Genomic DNA, 20,615 nt, shown 5'->3' on the forward strand with positions numbered 1-20,615 from the left:
GAATGGGTAACCTTACCCCATTTCCTTGGTGATACTGTTAGAAATTACAGATTGGTTATGTAATCAAGATATTTGTGTTGTGCACCCCACTAACTAACCAGCTGTTGCTTTTCCCCCAATAGATATATTCTCAGTTGCTACCCAAGCATCAGTGTTTTCTGTGATTCCCAAAGCACAGGGCCTTGGGCAGTTGTTTGCAATTTGCCATAGGTTGCCTTCCATTAACGCATACATTTTGATATCTGTGACAGCAACAGGTATCTACATATTTAACTCTAGTGCAATTTAGAACGATACCGCTAAACTTCGTGGACTTCTGCCTTGAGGAGATGAGATTTAGATAATCTGACACAGTTAGTGAAATCAAAAGGAATCTATCACCTGGGGAAAAGCATAGGTCTTTTAGATAAATATAAAAGTAATCATAAGCCAAGGGAGTCCAATATGTTCTTTCCTTAGGGGTTGGGGAAGGATGGGGGGTAATTTCAGAGTATTCTGGTTTGCACTATAAAATGGGTACCCAGAGGAGGCTGTTGCAGGGGGAGGTGAGCTGGGATACATGCAGGGGGTCCTTGGGAAAATGAACGGAAGATCTGAGCTGTCAGCAAACATTCTGCTCCTTGGTCTCTCCCTCTCACTCAGTTTGTGGTATATTTTGATGTTATCAGAGCAGCTGAGTTAATGAGGAGTTTTGGTCTTTGTGATGACAAGGAGCAATGTACTATGTACCAGGTCTTATTCTGGAGCTGACGAGGACCAGGGAGTTGCCTGACCATTGCCAAATATCAGTCAGGAGGACTGAGCATCCAACGAGGCAGGAGCGAGAGTCCAGGACCCTTTCTCAAGTGGACCAAAGGGCAGGGGGCTGCCTCAGCGACTTGTCCAGATCAGCCCACACGGAACAGGATGTGAAATGGGAGTTTTCCTGTTGCATCATTGGGAGATTAAAAGCACCATGTACCTCACATTCTACATTTAGACCGACAGCAGCAGCAAGGCCAGCTACTACCCACAGGGTGTAGTGGGAGGTGCCAGTGCCGAGAACCGGCCAACCACCTTCCCTGCTTTCCCTCCCAACTAAAGCCCCCAAGTTAACATGGGGGGAGAGGGAGATAAAATGCTGCCTTTAAAAAGGTGCTGTTCTTGTGCAGAGACGTTATTATTTCTGCATATATACATTATCACCTCCCAAGACAAGGAAGGGAGATCCCAAGATAATTGCCAAGACAGTTTGCGGGGTAGGGTGGAGTGAGGGTGGAGAGTGGAGTGAGGGGAAGGGGTACCTGAACTCTTCTGTGCTCTCCAGCCCCCGCGGAGCACATAAGTTATCAGTTGATTTCATGCCCTGGATGTAAGAAGCAGTGACTAAATCAATACTGCTGAACCCATTTGCAAGAGGAAAGAATTTTTAAATAAGTTTTCCTAGGCACACAAGTAGATGAACTGCCGAGATAGATTATTCCTCTCATTTCTAGAAAACAGAATAGGAATAGATTCTTTCCACTAGAACAGAAAGGGTTTATTTCTTGTCATTCTTTATACTGTTTAACGCCCAAAGAGTAAGGCAACATCTGTAGTTATTTGGATAAAGTGTTGCCACTGAGATTGCCTGCTTTTTGATTTAAAAAAATACATTTTCTTTTTTCTTGATCAAGGAAATTTTATCTGCCTTCCTACTTCCAACCTTGCTAAATGTAATCATCAAGTTGCCAAAATAAGTTACCTTTAAATTGAGAGTTTTATTGGAACAATCAACATAAATGGCTACCACCATCACGGAATGAAGGGCCACAAATACATCGCCTTGAATGCTCGGAGGAACTTTCTGGAAGAATATACATTTTACTCCCACATGCTTTTGATTTCATAGGCAACCATAACTTCTGGAATTCCTAATAAAGAAGAAAAAAATGGTTATTTTTAGTGGATGCTTTTAGAAGAAACAATTCGACATACTCTGCCAGCAGCCTTAAAGGCTGTGCAGGTGCCTCGTAAATACCCAGGTTTCACCTATGTTAGGAACACATTTATTGCTTTGATGCTATTAATAATACAGACATTTACTATCCGGCATGACTCCATAGGAGAGCTTACATCAAGCACACTTAGATCACAGGATCTAAGAAAAGCTGACTTTTGGGTACACTTGAAAAAACAAAGTGATGAGATATACTCTTGGCTGTGGATTAGTGACTATTCATAGATATCAAAGGTTTTTCTTTTTTCTGCTCAAGATCTTCTTCTATGAAATGACGCGTCATTTTTTGACTTTTATATATTTGAATATATATATACACACATAATCATTTTCAAAGAAGTTCACCATGTTTTAAAACTACTGTTTTCTAGATTCCTTTTCCACAGACTTTTTTTTTCTCACACATCAATGAAGGTACTTTTTAAAAATAACAACTGTAATGAAACATTTGCAGTGAATTACTAAACTCTTCAAAGGGATTCTTTTCTCTCTTTACTTCTGGGTATTCTGGAAGGGTTTGTTTGCCCCTGTCTAATCCACCTCTGGACTCTCCAGGCTAGCTGTGAGAGTAACCTCGGGCCACAGCGCCAAACTTCTTTGCTCCTGACGAGAGGAATTTTTTTTTTAAAAAAACTATGCACCTTTCGATCATTTTAAAACCGACATCTATATTTTTAAAAGTTATATTTAAATAAGTTCTTTTTTTTTGTTTCTAGGAGATAGAAAGTATTGAACATCTTGTAAAATGAGATGAAGATTGAGCTGTAATTGGATAACTATTTCACGATATGATTTGATGAAATACGTTTTAATTACCTTATGAAATAAAGCACATGGAACAGCAAAGAAGGCATGTGAAATTTATAGCCATGGGGCTTTCCAAAGTATCTTAAATTTTTTGGTAGTCCTGCAAAGCACTCTAACTACAATCAAAAGAATCAATGCCACGGATATATTTCCTCAGTTGTTTTGAATTCAGAAAAGTTACAAAATGGGTTAATATACCTTCCTTTTAATGTAAGCCTCACCTTAACAGATAAATATATAAAACCGGGAAAGATAGGAGGCCCTGCTTAAGATGCCTTAATTAATCACGAAGGAGGCTTCTCCCAGTACAGTCTTTCCCTGTATACCTTTGTTTGGGGACTTGGAGACGTTTACACCCCAGGGAAATGCCCAGTAGTGAGATTTGGTGTGTATGTGTGTGTAGGTATGCCTTTCTTCTGTAAAACGGGAGAAAGCCTGTGGAGAGGTACCCTCATTCTCAGGCAAACCAATTTTTAGAAAGAGCACATGTGAAAGTTGAAGATCTGGAAACTGAGTCCCTTAAAATTATTCGTGTATACAAACCCCTGAGCATTTGCAAAGCCCAATGTAAAGACCAATTATCTAGGCAATATCTTCCGTGATCTCTTACAGATCTCTTACAGTTTTACAAGGCACCAAGGAAGTGAGTCTCAATCTACTCTTAGTCCTTGGTTTCCTTGTTGTAGTGAGGTTGGCTAATTAATAAACGTGAATATGACAATGTCAGGATTCAATGGTGTGCTGGTAAATGTTTAACGACTGGCTCTTGGGGGAAAAGGAAGCCTGCTTTATAGCATTTGCCCATTTCTGTGGTGCAGATACTCCCACCACGGTCTATTTCAGACTACACCATGAAGTCATCTGGCTTGCAAAATTCCTGAAATTAGCAGTCAGGTCTCAGGCTCTCATGAGCTGGTCCGAGCCAGCTCCAGCACATCAACGTGTCATGATTGATTAATTACTCTCTTCTGATCAGAATCAGCTGGAGGGGCAGTGGGTTTTGCCGGTCCCCCAGTATCTTTCAGTATGCATGCTTACATTAACATACTTATAAAAAAGCAACACCTCTCTTCTGGTTTCCACTTGACATCTCTCTCTCCCTCTGTACCATTCTCTGCCCTTGTGCCTGGAAAGGTGACTAACCTGTCCTTCCTTGGTGACAGCCCTTACTGTGGTTTCCTCCAAATATGGACACTCCACATTATGCTTCTGGGACCAAAATTAGGCAATTGAACATATGTCTATTTTCTAATATGCTTTAGAAAACATAGTTGTTGTTAAAATGTCTTGTTTTATTTCTTTATCTTTGCAATTTGGGTTGTATATTTTGTGTACTTATAAAATACTATTTGAACATGAAGATACCATTATACTTAATGAGTCATGTCCTCTTGATTTAGTCCCTTGGAAGCAGACCCTGAGATAAGTATTTGAGTACAGCTTGTGCAGTACAGGAAACACCAATAGGGGAGCAGGGAAATAATACAGGGAGAGGAAGGCAGCCAATAAAAGGTGCATTTTTTAAAAATTAATTAATTTATTTTATATTTATTTTTGGCTGTGTTGGGTCTATCATTTCTGTGCGAGGGCTTTCTCCAGTTGCGGCAAGCGGGGGCCACTCTTCATCGCGGTGCGCGGGCCTCTCACTGTCACGGCCTCTCCCGTTGCGGAGCACAGGCTCCAGACGCGCAGGCTCAGTAGTTGTGGCTCACGGGCCTAGCCGCTCCGCGGCATGTGGGATCTTCCCAGACCGGGGCACGAACCCGTGTCCCCTGCATTAGCAGGTGGATTCTTAACCACTGCGCCACCAGCGAAGCCCTAAAAGGTGCATTATTAAGGCAGCTACTAAAGTGAGTGACTAGTGCTTACTTCTCTTGGTAAATTCTAGTGAGCGGTGTAAACACAAGCTTCAGAATTACCCAGCCTGAGAGGCAGGGAGCTGGGACACGGTTGAGGGCTGCTTCGGAGGCTGTTCATTCCCGGTCCTTCCATTTTGTTAGGTACGTGGGCAGGTTGGCCCTCAGTCCTCAGGCCAGAGATGCAAATATTGGCAGTTGGAAAAGGCCCAAGCACACTGAAAGGTCAAAGAGTAAGGGTGGGCACAGACACGGCTGCTGCGTTTAAAAACTTTCACCAAATATGGGTGTGCTTTGTTAGTATTGTTATTTTGTCTAGAATCTCCAGTTTCTTATACAGCATGTGCATGGCACCTAAGGAGACCAAAATCAAATCAATCACATCTGTTGACCAGGGCTTCTTACATTAGGTGGATGTTCCTATGAGAATCTCATAGGAAAACAGTACCAAACACAAAAGCCAGAGACCCCACTTATTCTTTTTTGGCCGCGCTGTGCAGCATGTGGGTGGGATCTTAGTTCCCCAACCAGGGATCGAACTTGCACCCCCTGCATTGGAAGTGTGGAGTCTTAACCACTGGACCTCCAAGGAAGTCCCGACCCTACTTATTCTTTAATGCATCAAAATTTGAGAGTATTTAGAAGCTGATTCCCAAATACTGGAAGAGGAAAGTTTATTATGAAACAATCATTTGGGGCTCTATGGATCCTGGGATGCCCTCCAAGACCTCCTTTCTCTGGAGATGTGGCAATCTCAGAGAGCATGGAAGCTCCGTGCCCCTTCCCACATACCTTGCCCTACGCCTCTCCCATCTGGCTATTCCTGAGTTTTATCCTTTTATAGTAAACTGATAAACCTAAGAAAATGTTTTTCTGAGTTGTGTGAACGACTTCAGCAAATTAATCAAACCCATGGAGGGGGTGATGGAAACCTATGATCTATATATAGGGGGTCAGTCGAAGCACAGGTGACAACCTGGACTTGTGATTGGCATCTGAAATGTGTGTGTGGGGGGAGGGGCAGTCTTGTGGTTTAACCTGTGGAATCTGACGCTACCTCCAGGTAGATAGTGTCAGAAATGAGTTGAATTGTAGGACACCCAGCTTGTGTCCGAGAATTGCTTGGTGTGAGGGAGAAAACCCACACACTGGAATTGGTGTCAGAATCTCAGAAGCAGATATGTGGATGTTCACTGACTCTGCTTAGGCATTTTTAAGAGGAACTCTTCTCCCTTTGTGACACAGTTTGATAATATTTTGCCTCCTCCTCGCTCCCATCCTCCAATATATGTCTTACTAGATTCTCTGCCATAAACACAGAGTATTTTTAAAATTTCTTTTATACAGACTGTTTCCTTAAAAATTAAATTAGAAATTGTGCTAGTTACAGCAACTCTTCCAGGAAGTCTTCCCTGACTTCACGTCTCTCTGGCTTCCTATCCTCCAGTAGAGGCTTTCCTCATGGCACTTGCCACTTGTATGGAAATGACGTGTTTTGTAATGGTGGTTCCTGGAAGACTGCAGGCTCCACCAGGCATGGACCTTGTTTTCTCACCTTTGTATCCTCATCCTTGAACAGTGTCTGGCAAATAGTGGGTATCAATAAATACCTACTAAACAAAACCACATTGCTCTTTAGGAGCATATGAAAGAAAGTCAGGAAGATGAACATTCTTTGTGAAACAAAAACATTCATGAGTCCTTTTGAGAAGTGAATGTTCATTTTATAAGCTATAAAAGCTGATAGACTTTCATAAACTTGCATTTGGTGTTAATTTCTAAAAGGATTGATTTAGTTAGCGTTCCTGCAGCAAAAATGTTCCAACTATGCATGACCTTGCACCAATCACCTATGTGTGTCTGTGTGTGCTTTTTTGGTTGCTGTTACATCCGAGAATGAACATGGGCCTTTTAAAGGACATCGTAGACAGCAATACGATCTCTAATGATCAAGATCATCATAAAGGCAGTTTGACAATAAATCCCTTAATTCAAAGAATTTTTAGTAAAGATTAAATCATTTGTTGAAAGGCACTAAAGGCAAGAGAAAATAAGAGAAGCTAAAAAAAAGACGGTGAACTCGTTAAAAATTTCATCCTAACAACTTGTATAAAATTATGCAAAAAGGAAAATGTTGGGGCTCCCCTGGTGGCGCAGTGGTTGAGAGTCCACCTGCCGATGCAGGGGACACAGGTTCGTGCCTCGGTCCGGGAAGATTCCACATGCCGCGGAGCGGCTGGGCCCGTGGACCATGGCCGCTGAGCCTGCGCGTCCGGAGCCTGTGTTCCGCAACGGGAGAGGCCACAACAGTGAGAGGCCCGCGTACCGCAAAAAAAAAAAAAAAAAAAAAAGGAAAATGTTAGTCTGATGACCTGAGAAATTCCCTTTGTGGAATATGACTAAGAAATGAAAAATTTTCAAGAATGGTTTACGGAATATGTTTTGTTTCGTTACTGTAGAGTCACACCCTGTATGCTCAAAGCTGCAGAAGTTATTGGGAGGTGTTAACAAAATTTCTTTCCTTGGAGAATCATAAGACTAGGTTTAAAACCCCTCTACCTGACGGATCCTAAGAGTGGTCTGGCTTAGACTGGAGAACCCCTTGAGTTTTCTTCATCCTCAGAATCTGTGATAGTGCCTGTATATTTCAAGTTGGATTAGAATAAATTTATTTCAAGCATAAATTCATCTTTATAAAAAGAGAAAAGTGCTGCATTTCAGTGATAATGCTACATTTATTTGGGGCTTCTGGGATTCAAAGCGATACGAATCTGAATCTCATAGAAATCATAGTATGCAAATGAAGTAGTTGAGATGCTGGAACTTGCTCTCATGATATTAAAATTAATCTTACCAGGGGATGCTGAATTAAGCCGGGAAAAAATGTTCTCAAATGAATGTTTGATTTCATGTTAGAACAGCAAAAATCATCATTTTGTATCTTTGATTTTGGCCGGTAACTTCTTGGGATAAAACAAGGTTTTCTCCCTCCCCTCAGCCCCCTTTCTTATTCTGCCCTAGAGGTTACCTTGTTAGTTCTTAATTTGGTAATATTTTTATGCTGCCCCTGATAGGAGCTCATAAAAAATAGAGGAATTGCTGAGTCAGTGACAGCATGAAAAGCACAGTCATCTCCCTTTGTGTTTACGAAGAGGAAGAGGAAAAAGAAAGAAGAAAGACTGTATGAAAACATCAGCTTTTAAAAAATGGAAAATGATTAAAGTGCTCTCAAAAATGGCCAGATTTGTAGCTGAAGGACTAATGGCCCCATTTATTCACAGAGGAGGCGCGAGGCGCGGAGGAGTTATCTGCACTGGCTAGTGACTCATCCCGCGGAGCTGGAAGGTTCGCCTGAAGAAGGGAGAGTAATTTAGTTTCTAGGACGGTTCACTCTTCTTCAGTTTACTCACAAAGGTGCTAATTAAGGGAAATGGTTATGGTGTTATTTTTTCACTTTAACATCTGTTCCTCATGAGCTGGAACACAGAAAACTAAGTCATTATGTAGAAGCAGCCAGGGGAGCTGGATGGCAGTGATTCTGAGTCATTGTCATAATAAATTAAAGTGTAAACCAGAGGCCTGTGTGTGAAAGGATCAGAACCCTATAAATCCATGAATTTCACATGTTCGGGTAAATAAACTGTTCACGCCAAGATTAGGAACCACAGCAGCCTATCCAGTAAAAAAACAGCTTTTGCACGAAAGAGAGATGAGGAAATAGTACATTTTCACTTTTTTTCCCTTTTTTTTAGAAATATGAATAATATCTGTGCCTGGCATTGTTCTAGGTGCTTCACAGGTGTGAACTCATTTAATTCCCACAGCAACCTCCGATGTAAGGTAGATATTATTATTATCCCCATTTTACAGAGGACAAACAAGCAAGCACAGGCATGCCACTTCAATGAGGCATGAAATGGTTAAGTAACGAGTGGTGAGTCTAGGATTCTAACTCAAGCAGTCTTACAACTAAAACTAAAATAAAATATCTTTATGTTTATACTTATATTTAGAGAGAGAAACAATCAGGACATATTGTGTAATAGAAACCTGGTAGTCCTTGAATGAAGAGGATACCTCAAACTAACCCAAGTATATAATTCAAGTTTTGCCTAGCAAGAAAACATATTTAGAACTTGGAATTAAAAACCTCCAGAAGCTACTACCATGATATTTTGATACTTGCAAGAGTCTCCCCTACTTTATGTGTATACCTTCCCCCACAGCTCCTCACCTCACATTTTATATGACTTGAGGCATGAAACACTAATTTGAATGTCCAAACTAGGATCCCGGGGAGAAGCTACTATAAAAGGTTAAAACAAACTCTTGCTTCCGTTGTACACTGCCTGTGGGGAGCTATCAAATATCTAAGAGAAGTTGTAAAATAATACTATCCTGATGATCTATTTTCCACTACTATGTATAAAGCCCATACAGTGTTAATTGTTATTGCTGTTTGCTCATATTGTAGAATGCAGGTCATACAAAGGGATGGTGAAATCTAGTAACTTTTCACTAGCTTTGGAAAAAAGATTGATGGAAAATCATTTGTAGTACAGAAAAAAATGCTATTTAAAAAAATGTGGGTCCCAAGTAACTTATGCAGCAAACTTGGGAATCTATAGAAACTGAAGATTTTAAGTGTTTGATAAAACTCTCCTAGAGTGTGCTTTCAGTTTCAACTTTCTGTCTATAGGAAACTTTCCTCTGCTGTTTCACTGTTTGTGAAGAAAGTAAGATTTTATCACCCTTTCATTTTCATTTGTTTCTATTTCTTGGCATAAGGAAATCATTCTCTATTGATACCATATTATTCATTGAATAGGAATCAGAAGGATCCTAAGTAAGCTTCTAAATTACAACTTTTCAACTTCTGAAAAATATTATTTATTTTTACTGATTGGAAGATGGTTTGGATACTATCAATCTCGTATGTAGTACCTACCGTCACATTTATGTCATAGTTCATTCCTACTGTTGCCATAGATGATTACAGAAGGGATGGCCAAAGCTTCTCGTCTAAATTATATATGACAGATACAGAATACTTTTGGAAGCTATATCAAAATTATATTTCTATATCTTCTTTGGCATATAACACTTTTTAAATTTAGTTTTTATATTTATTCGTTTCCTTTATTTACTTATCCCAATGTAAGTACTCAGGTCTTCAGCTGTTTCTGTTCCAGGAAGTTTGGAGAGGCTATTTGTTCAAGGTCATTGTGTTACTATGTGATGGCAGGAGATGGTTTCTGTCGCTTACTCCAAAAACATTTAACCTTTCTCCAAGTAGACCCTGATGCGGTGTATGATTCAACTTTCCTCTATTCAGTCACACACTTCATGAACAGCCCCAACCTGAGCTGAAAGGGAAGAGTCATAATTGCTTTAGCTGTGGACAAGTGATGCAGTTCTGGCCAAGGAGACAAACATTATTATTCCCATTTCACAGAACAAGTGATGGGGCTCAACTAGAACCCAGGTTCCTGAGCCCAAGGCCAACCATTGTCTTTCTTCTACACACGGGATCAACTATGGAAAGGGTGCTTATTTTGAATAATGTGTTTGAATATTTATTTACCATCTGTACTGTTGTATGTTGCTGCATAGCAATCCCAAAACTTTGTCACTTGCAACAACAAACATCTATAATCTTACACAGTTTCTGAGGTGCAGGAACCCAGGAGGGGCTTAGCTGATGGACCTGGCTCAGGCCTTCTCATATCGTTGCAGTCAAACTTGACTCAGTACCAAGACATTTTGTGGCAGCTTCCAGAAACAGAGAAAAATAAAGATACAGGGATTTGGGTTAAAAGTTCTCTTAAATTTTCTCTCAGTCTTTCTATTATATCAGAAATTTCCCAATTATAATTTGTGAGATCTTAGGGAAAAAGAGAATAGTTATTGTAAATTTCCATATTTAGCATTTATCATACTATATTGCAATTATTTATATAATATGTAATAACCTACATTGTTATATATAATGATGACTCTCCTTTTAGACCAGGGGTCCTCAACACTCCCAGCAAATTTTAATTACTTAGGAGCTTTTAAAAAATGTTAATAACATGGGCCCAACTCCCATCCAATTGAATCAGAATCTCTAGGTATGAGTCCCAAGAATCATTAGTTTTTAAAAGCTTCCTGGGAGATTCTCATATATACCTAGGACTGAAACAGCTGTTATCTTAATTAATTCCTATTTTTTTGTTTATGTTATACACACTTTTGGGAACCTCAGGAAAACTATGGATCTTTCTCCATCGATAAATGTGATCTGTCCATTCATGAAATTTTTTTGTATAATTTCAAGGGATTGTGCATCCCTGATTTAGACTGTGAGCTCCTCAATGGTAGTAACTGTGTTTTTTAATCTATGTGTATTTTTGTATGAACTTTTCTCTGCCCTTACCCACCTCTACTTCAAGAAGTGAGACTTTGAGTCTTGGCATAGGACAGACATGTAGACCAATGGAATAGAAATGAAAGTCTAGTAATAAACCCACATACTATGGTCAACTGATTTTTGACAAGGGTGCCAAGACAATCCAGTGGGAAAAGAATAGTCTCTTCAACAAATGGGGTTGGGATAACTGGATATCCACATGCAAAAGAATGAAACTGTACCACTACCTCACACCATATACAAAAATTAATGTAAAATGAAACAACAACCTAATATAGTTAGAACTATAAAACTCTTAGAAGAAAACATAGGCCTAAATCTTTGTGACTTTGGATTTGAAAAGCATTCTTAGATATGATACCAAAATCAGCAAAAGGAGAAATAGATAAATTGTACTTCACCAGTATTTAGAACTTTTGATCATCAAAGGATGTTATCAAGAAAGTGGTGAGACATCCTACACAATGGGAGACATTAGTTGCAAATCATATATCTGATAAGGGTGTAGTATTGAGAATATAGGAACAATTCCTATAACTTAATAACAAAAAGACAAACTACCCAATTAAAACATGTACAAAGCACTTGAATAGACATTTCTCCAAAGAAGATAGACAAATGGCCAATAAGCATCTGATAAGATGCTTAACATCATTAGGCATTAGGGAAATGAAACTCAAAACCACGGAGATACCACTTTACACCCAGTAGGATTACTACTATTAAAAAAAAAAAACCAAACAGACAAATACCCCTAAAACCCATAAAAACTGAGAATAACAAATCTTGGCGAGGATGTGGAGAATTGGAATGCTTGTACATTGCTGGTGGCAATGTAAAATGGGTACACCCACTGTGGAAAACAGTTTGGTGGTTCTTCAAAAAGTTAAACACAGAACTATCATGTGATCTAGCAATTACACTCCTGGGTATATATCCCAAAGAACTGAAAACAGGTACTCAAATACTTGTACACGATGTCCACAGAAGCACTATTTACAGTAGCTAAAAGGTGGAAACCACCCAATTGCATCCACTGACAACAAATAAACAAATTTAGGATATACGCATAACACAGTATTATTTGGCCATTGAAAGGATACCTGCTACAATATTGAACCTCTAAAACATTATGCCATGATTTCATTTATGTGAAATGTCAGGAGTAGGTAGATCCATAGAAACAGAAGACAGGTTGGTGGTTGCCAGCGACTGGAGGATGTGAGAATAGATAGCGACTACTTAATGGGGGAGGGAGTTTCTTTTGGGGTGATGAAAATGTTTTCAAACTAGATAGGGATTGTGATTGCACAACATTGTGAATGTATTAAGTGTCACTGAATTGTATACTCTAAATGATTAATTCTATGTTATATGAATTTCATTTCAATTACAAAAAACACAGAGGCGGTCCCAGACAAACTGGCACAAGCTGATCATCTTATTCCTATGTGAGAACATTTGTATGCAAAATAACTGTCTTTGAGTTATTCCTTGAAACTACATAAAATACTTACTGGAACACACTAAGCGCTCAATAAATATTAGCTGATATAAAAAAATATAAGGGGAGTTTGAGGCAGTTTATAGAGACATGATGCAACACAAACTCTGTATCCTTGGCCCCTAACACAGTTTCTCATACATGGTACACAGACTTTTAATGTTTTTGAATTGATCCATCTGGGAAGTCTCTTTTCTCTAGAGACATTCAGGAATGGGCTATATATCGCACCTCTTCAGACCTCTGAAGATTTGCTGATGTATGCATCAGGGGACAATGAAATTTGGTCAATAACTATTACTCCATACATGAATTCATGTAAAACATTGAAATATTAATGCAACGGAACAACTGGTATGGCAGGAAGAGCCATGTTTAGCCTTCGATGAATAATCTTGTACAATAAATCATTTGTCCTCTAGTCGAGATCGTGAACTAAGTAAATCCATGTGTAAACTGTGGGAGTCTCCTCAACTCTAACAGCACAGAAGTCAAAGAAAAGGGGAAGAATCTCATCCCTAAATACAATGGACTTTACTTCAAATAAGGCAATGATACTTTTCCAGATTGTGAGATTTCTGAAATTACTTGCTTCAATGCTCACAGACTCAAACTAGGCCAGGATCCATGAACAGTAACAAGGTCACTTGTTAATCTGTTACAGATAGTATTTTGTGCAGAGGAAACTATGCTACTATGTTTAGACCTCTCCTCTTATTTTTAACATTACTGCATCTAACGAGCTTTCCACACATATTCAGTACTTGCCTCCGAGAAGCTCAGAATGTGCTGTGCATTAAGTGAGACTCATTACAGTTCTCACATGGTTATTGTTATACCAGGTTGAGAGGAATAATTACAGTATTTAGTTTTGTAATCCCTTCATTTTATAAAGCAGATATTTCACAGCTCAAACAGGCTCAGCAATGAGGTTATTTGTAGGTGGATTTCTGCTTATTGCCAATTCTGACAGAGTAAATCCACAAAAAGTGCATTACAAGGAATTTTTGATTTCAGTCACTCTATCCTTCCCTCAAATCTGTTCCCAGTCTCTGGTCTTAACCCATGTCAATGCATGCCATCAGTGGCCACCCAGATGTTCAAGGTTGGAACCCAAGAGTCACTGTTGATTCTCCCCTTTTCTTGCATTCCGACACCCACTCCATTTTCAAGCCTCATCTCTTCACTGTTGTCCATCTCCTCTGCCCCATCTTAGTCCAGCAGCCCACTGCTCTTACCAAGGCTCCTGCAACAGGCCCTCTGCTTTTGCTTTTGGCCTCCTGCAGTCTATTCTCTGTAAGTCAACCAGAGCAATCTTTGCAGAACCAGTCATTGGGGTTTCTGCCCCTCACACTCCTTCCAGCTCAGCACCAGTTGTCCTGGTTATTTTCCCCAGGAAATGCTTCCCCATCTTCCTACATGGCCAACTCCTCATTTAGCCTTGAGTATTCTACCTAAAGTGGATGTCCACCCCCAATGTACAACAGCCATTACCTTTCAGCCCTTGTTTCTTTCATAACATTTCCAATTTTATAATTATTTTATTATTATTTGTTAGCTTTTCTACCTTTAGAATGAAAGTTGCATCAGAGTGGGGCTGCATCTTACTGACTGTGGTATCTCCTCCAGCTTGGTCAGTGAGCCTGGTCACTGCTTAAAGAATGAATGCGTCACTTCTCCTGGGTCCTTCCCACTTACTCTGCCTCTTCTTCCACAACCTCAGCCCTCATGCCTCTGAAGATTCAGTAGGAGCAGGAAGAATGATTGATAGAGGTTAAACACTCTGTCTTATTTGCCACCAAAAGAATTTTCTCTTTTCTTTACTTTTTCTTTTCTTTTTTGGTTGTGCCATGAGGCTTGCAGGATCTTATTTCCCTGACCAGGGATCGAACCCAGGCTCTTGGCAGTGAGAGTGTGGAATCCTAATCACTGGACCACCAGGGAATTCCCAGGATTTTCTTATATATTTTTGAAAACTTTTCTTTCCCACTAAACATATGCGTGGGTAGGAAAGATGAGGGTAGGGAAGAGGAGTGTGGAAGAGTTCACATATTTCCCCCCCCAACCCAGGAGATGTAGAAATGAGAAGGGGAAAATTTTTGTAGAAAGTGTGAAAATTAAGGAAATTGGTTCAAGATGGTGGAGTAGAAGGACGTGCGCTCACTCCCTCTTGAGAGAGCACCAGAATCACAACTAACTGCTGAACAGTCATCGACAGGAAGACACTGGAACTCACCAAAAAAGATACCCCACATCCAAAGACGAAGGAGAAGCTGCAATGAGATGGTAGGAGGGGCAGAAACACAATAAAATCAAATCCCATAACCGCTGGATGGGCGACCTACAAACTTGAGAACAATTATACCACAGGAGTCCACCCACTGGAGTGAAGATTCTTAGCCCCATATCAGGCTTCCCAACCTGGGGGGCTGGCAAAAGGAGGAGGAATTCCCAGAGAATCAGACTTTGTCAGCAAGCGGGATTGGATTGCAGGACTTTGACAGGACTGGGGGAAACGGAGACTCCACCCTTGGAGGGCACACACAAAGTAGTGTGCACATCAGGACTCAGGGGGAAGAAGCAGTGACCCCAAAGGAGACTGAACCAGACCTACCTGCTAGTGTTGGAGGGTCTCCTCCAGAGGTGGGGGGAGGTTGTGGCTCACCACAGAGACAAGGACACTGGCAGCAGAAGTTATGGGAAGTAATCCTTGGCATGAACACTCTGGGAGTCTGCCATTAGCCCTACCAAAGAGCCTATAGACTCCAGTGATGGGTTGCCTCAGGCCAAACCACCAACGGGGAGGGAACTCAGCCCCACCCATCAGCGGGCAAGGGGATTAAAGTTTTACTGAGCTCTGCCCACCAGAGCAACACCCAGCTCTACCCACCACCAGTCCCTCCCATCAGGAAGTTTGCACAAGCCTCTTAGAAAGCCTTATCCACCAGAGGGCAGACAGCAGAAACAAGAAGAACTACAATCATGCAGCCTATGGAACAAAAACCACATTCACAGAAAGATAGACAAAATGAAAAGGCAGAGGGCTATGTATCAGATGAAGGAACAAGATAAAACCCCAGAAAAACAGCTAAAGGAAGTGGAGATAGGCAACCTGCCAGAAAAATAATTCAGAATAATGATAGTGAAGAAGATCCAGGACCTCAGAAAAAGAATGGAGGCAAAGATGGAAAAGATGCAAGAAATGTTTAACAAAGACCTAGAAGAATTAAAGAGCAAACAGAAAAAGATGAACAATACAATAATTGAAATGAAAAATACACTACAAGGAATCAATAGCAGAATAACTGAGGTAGAAGAATGGATAAGTGACCTAGAAGACAGAATGGTGGAAATCCCTGACACAGAACAGAATAAAGAAAAAAGAATGAAAAGAAATGAAGACAGCCCAAGAGACCTCTGGGACAACATTAGATGCAGCAACATTCGCATTATAGTGGTCCCAGAAGGAGAAGAGAGAGAGAAAAGACCCAAGAAAATATTTGAAGAGATTACAGTCGAAAACTTCCCTAACATGGGAAAGGAAATAGCCACGCAAGTCCAGGAAGTACAGAGAGTCCCAGGCAGGATAAACCCAAGGAGAAACATACCAAGACACATAGTCATCCAACTGACAAAAATTAAAGACAAAGAAAAACTATTAAAAGCAACAAAGGAACAAAGGGAATACAAGGGAATCCCCATAAGGTTAACAGCTGATTTCTCAGCAGAAACTCTACAAGCCAGAAGGGAGTGGCATGATATATTTAAAGTGATGAAAGGAAAGAACCTACAACCGAGATTACTCTACCCAGCAAGGATCTCATTCAGATTCCACAGGGAAATCAAAAGCTTTACAGACAAGCAAAAGCTAAGAGAATTCAGGACCACCAAACCAGCTCTACAACAAATGCTAAAGGAACTTCTTTGAGTGGGAAACACAAGAAAACAAACCCATAAGAATTAAGAGAATTATAATAGGAACATACATATCTATAATTACCTTAAAGGTGAATGGATTAAATGCTCCAACCAAAAGACACAGGCTCACTGAATGGATACAAAAACAAGACCCATCTATATGCTGCCTACAAGAGCCCCACTTCAGACCTAGGGACACACAGAGACTGAAAGAGAGGGGATGGAAAAAGATATTCCGTGCAAATGGAAATCAAAATAAAGCTGGAGTAGCAATACTCATATCAGATAAAATAGACTTTAAAATAAAGAATGTTACAAGAGACAAAGAAGGACACTACATAATGACCAAGGGATTCATCCAAGAAGAAGATGTAACAATTATAAATATATGTGCAACTAACATAGGAGCACCTCAATACAAAAGGCAAATGCTAACAGATATAAAAGAGGAAATTGACAGTAGCACAGTAATAGCAGGGGATTTTAACACCTCACTTACACCAATGGACAGATCATCCAAACAGAAAATTAATAAGGAAACACAAGCTTTAGTTGACACAATAGAGAAGATAGATTTAACTGACCTTTATAGGACATACCATCCGAAAACAGCAGATTACACTTTCATCTCAAGTGCACACGGAACATCCTCCAGGGTAGATCACATCTTAGGTCACAACTGAAGACTTGGTAAATTTAAGAAAATTGAAATCATATCAAACATGTTTTCTGACCACAAGGCTATGAGATTAGAAATCAATTATATGGAAAAAACATAAAAAACACAAACACATGGAAACTAAACAATACATTACTAAATAACCAAGACATCATTGAAGAAATCAAAGAGGAAATCAAAAAATACCTAGAGACAAATGACAGTGAAAGCACAATGATCCAAAACCTATGGGATGCAGCAAAAGCAGTTCTAAGAGGAAAGTTTATAGCAATACAGGCCTACCTCAAGAAACAAGAAAAATCTCAAAAAAACAATCTAACCTTACACCTAAAGGAACTAGAGAAAGAAGAACAAACAAAACCCAAAGTTAGTAGAAGGAATCATAAAGATCAGAGCAGAAATTAATGAAATAGAAACAAAGAAAACAATAGCAAAGATCAATAAAACTAAAAGCTGGTTCTTGGAGAACATAAACAAAATTGATAAACCTTTAGCCAGACTCATCAAGAAAAAGAGGGAAAGTACTCAAATCAATAAAATTAGAAATGAAAAAGGAGAAGTTACAACAGACACCGCAGAAATACAAAGCATCCTAAGACATGACTACAAGCAACTCTATGCCAATAAAGTGGACAACCTGGAAGAAATGGACAAATTCTTAGAAAGGTATAAGCTTCCAAGACTGAACCAGGAAGAACTAGAAAATATGAACAGACCAATCAGATGTAATGAATTGAAACTGCGATTAAAAATCTTCCAACAGGGCTTCCCTGGTGGCGTAGTGGTTGAGAATCCGCCTGCCGATGCAGGGGACAGGGGTTCGTGCCCCGGTCCAGGAAGATCCCACATGCCGTGCCACGGCCGCGGAGCCTGCGCGTCTGGAGCCTGTGCTCCGCAACGGGAGAGGCCACAACAGTGAGAGGCCTGCATACCGAAAAAAAAAAAAAAAAAATCTTCCAACAAACCAAAGTCCAGGATCAGTTGGGTACACAGGTGAATTCTATCAAACATTTAGAGAAGAGCTAACACCCATCCTTATCACACTCTTCCAAAAAGTTGCAGAGGAAGGAACACTCCCAAACTCATTCTATGAGGCCACCATCACCCAGATACCAAAACCAGACAAAATACTATAAAAAAAGAAAATTACAGACCAATGTCACTGATGAATATGGATGCAAAAACCTCAACAAAATGCAAACAGAATCCAACAAAACATTTAAAGGATCATACACCATGATCAAGTGAGATTTATCCCAGGGATTCAAGGATTCTTCAATATGTGCAATTCAGTCAGTGTGATACACTACACTGTATTAACAAACGGAAGAATAAAAACTGTATGATCATTTTAATAGATGCAGGAAAAGCTTTTGGCGAAATTCAACACCCATTTATGATAAAACCTCTCCAGAGAGTGGGCATAGAGGGAAACTACCTCAACATGATAAAGGCCGTATATGGCAAACCCACAGCAAATATGATTCTCAATGATGAAAAACTTGAAAGCATTTTCTCTAAGATCAGGAAGAAGACAAAGATGTCGACTCTCACCACTATTATTCAATATAGTTTTGGAAGTCCTAGCCACAGCAATCACAGAAGAAAAAGAAATAAAAGAAATACAACTTGGAAAAGAAGAAGTAAAACTGTCACTGTTTGCAGATGACATGATACTATACATAGAGAATCCTAAAGATGCCACCAGAAAACTACTAGAGCTAAAGAATGAATTTAGTAAAGTAAAGTTGCAGGCTACAAAATAATGCACAGAAATCTCTTGCATTCCTATGCACAAACAACAAAATATCAGAAAGAGAAATTAAGGAAATAATCCCATTCACCATTGCAACAAAAAGATGAAAATACCTGGAATAAACCTACCTAAGTAGGTAAAAGACATGTACTCAGAAAACTATAAGGCACTGATGAAAGAAATGAAAGATGACACAGATTATGAGATATACCATGTTCTTGGATTGGAAGAATCAATATTGTGAAAATGACTATACTACCCAAAGCAATCTACAGATTCAATGCAATCCCTATCAAATTACCAATGGCATTTTTTACAGAACTAGAACAAAAAATCTTAAAATTTGTATGGAGACACAAAAGACCCCAAACAGCCAAAGCAATCTTGAGGGAAAATAACAGAGCTGGAAGAATCAGACTCCCTGACTTCAGGCTATACTACAAAGCTACAGTAATCGAGACAATATGGTACTGGCACGAAAACAGAAATATAGATCAATGGAATAGGATAGAAAGCACAGAGATAAACCCACGCACCTGTGGTCTCCTAATCTATTACAAAGGAGGCAAGGATGTACAATCGAAAAAAGACAGTCTCTTCAATAAGTGGTGCTGGAGAAACTGGACAGCTACTTGTAAAAGAATGAAATTAGAACACTCCCTAACACCATACACAAAAATAAACTGAAAATGGGTTAAACACCTAGATGTAAGATCAGACACTATAAAACTCTTAGAGGAAAACATAGGAAGAACACTCTTTGAAATAAATCACAGCAAGATCTTTTTTGACCCACCTCCTCAAGTAATGGAAATAAAAACAAAAATAAACAAATGGGACCTAATGAAACTTAAAAGCTTTTGCACAGCAAAGGAAACTATAAACAAGAGGAAAAGACCATGCTGGAGTAGGAGAAAATATTTGCAAACAAATTAACGGACAAAGGATTAATCTCCAAAATATATAAAGAGCCCATGCAGCTCAATATTAAAAAAACAAACAACCCAATCAAAAGATGGGCACAAGACCAAAATAGACATTTCTCCAAAGAAGACATACAGATGGCCAAGAGGCACATGAAAAGATGCTCAACATCATAATCATTAGAGAAATGCAAATCAAAACTACAATGAGGTATCACCTGACACCGGTTAGAGTGGGTATCATCAGAAAATCTACAAACATCAGTTGCTGGAGAGGTGTGGAGAAAAGGGAACCCTCTTGTGCTGTTGGTGGGAATGTAAATTGATACAGCCACTATGGAGAACAGTATGGAGGTTCCTTAAAAAACTAAAAATAGAACTACCATATGACTCAGCAATCCCACTACTGGGCATATACCCTGAGAAAACCATAATTCAAAATGACACTTACACCCCAATGTTCATTGCAGCACTATTTACTATAGCCAAGACATGGAAGCAACCTAAATGCCCATTGACAGATGAATGCATAAAGAAGATGCGGTACATATATACAATGGAATACTACTCAGCCATAAAAAGGAACAAAGTTGGGTCATTTGTAGAGATGTGGATGGACCTAGAGACTGTCATACAGAGGGAAGTAAGTCAGAAAGAGAAAAACAGATATCGTATATTAAAGCATATATGTGGAATCTATAAAAATGGTACATATGAACCGGTTTGCAGGGCAGAAATAGAGACACAGATGTAGAGAACAAACGTATGGACACCAAGGGGGG

Source organism: Phocoena sinus, chromosome 10, assembly GCF_008692025.1.
Source record: "Phocoena sinus isolate mPhoSin1 chromosome 10, mPhoSin1.pri, whole genome shotgun sequence".
Classification (NCBI taxonomy): Eukaryota; Metazoa; Chordata; class Mammalia; order Artiodactyla; family Phocoenidae; genus Phocoena; species Phocoena sinus.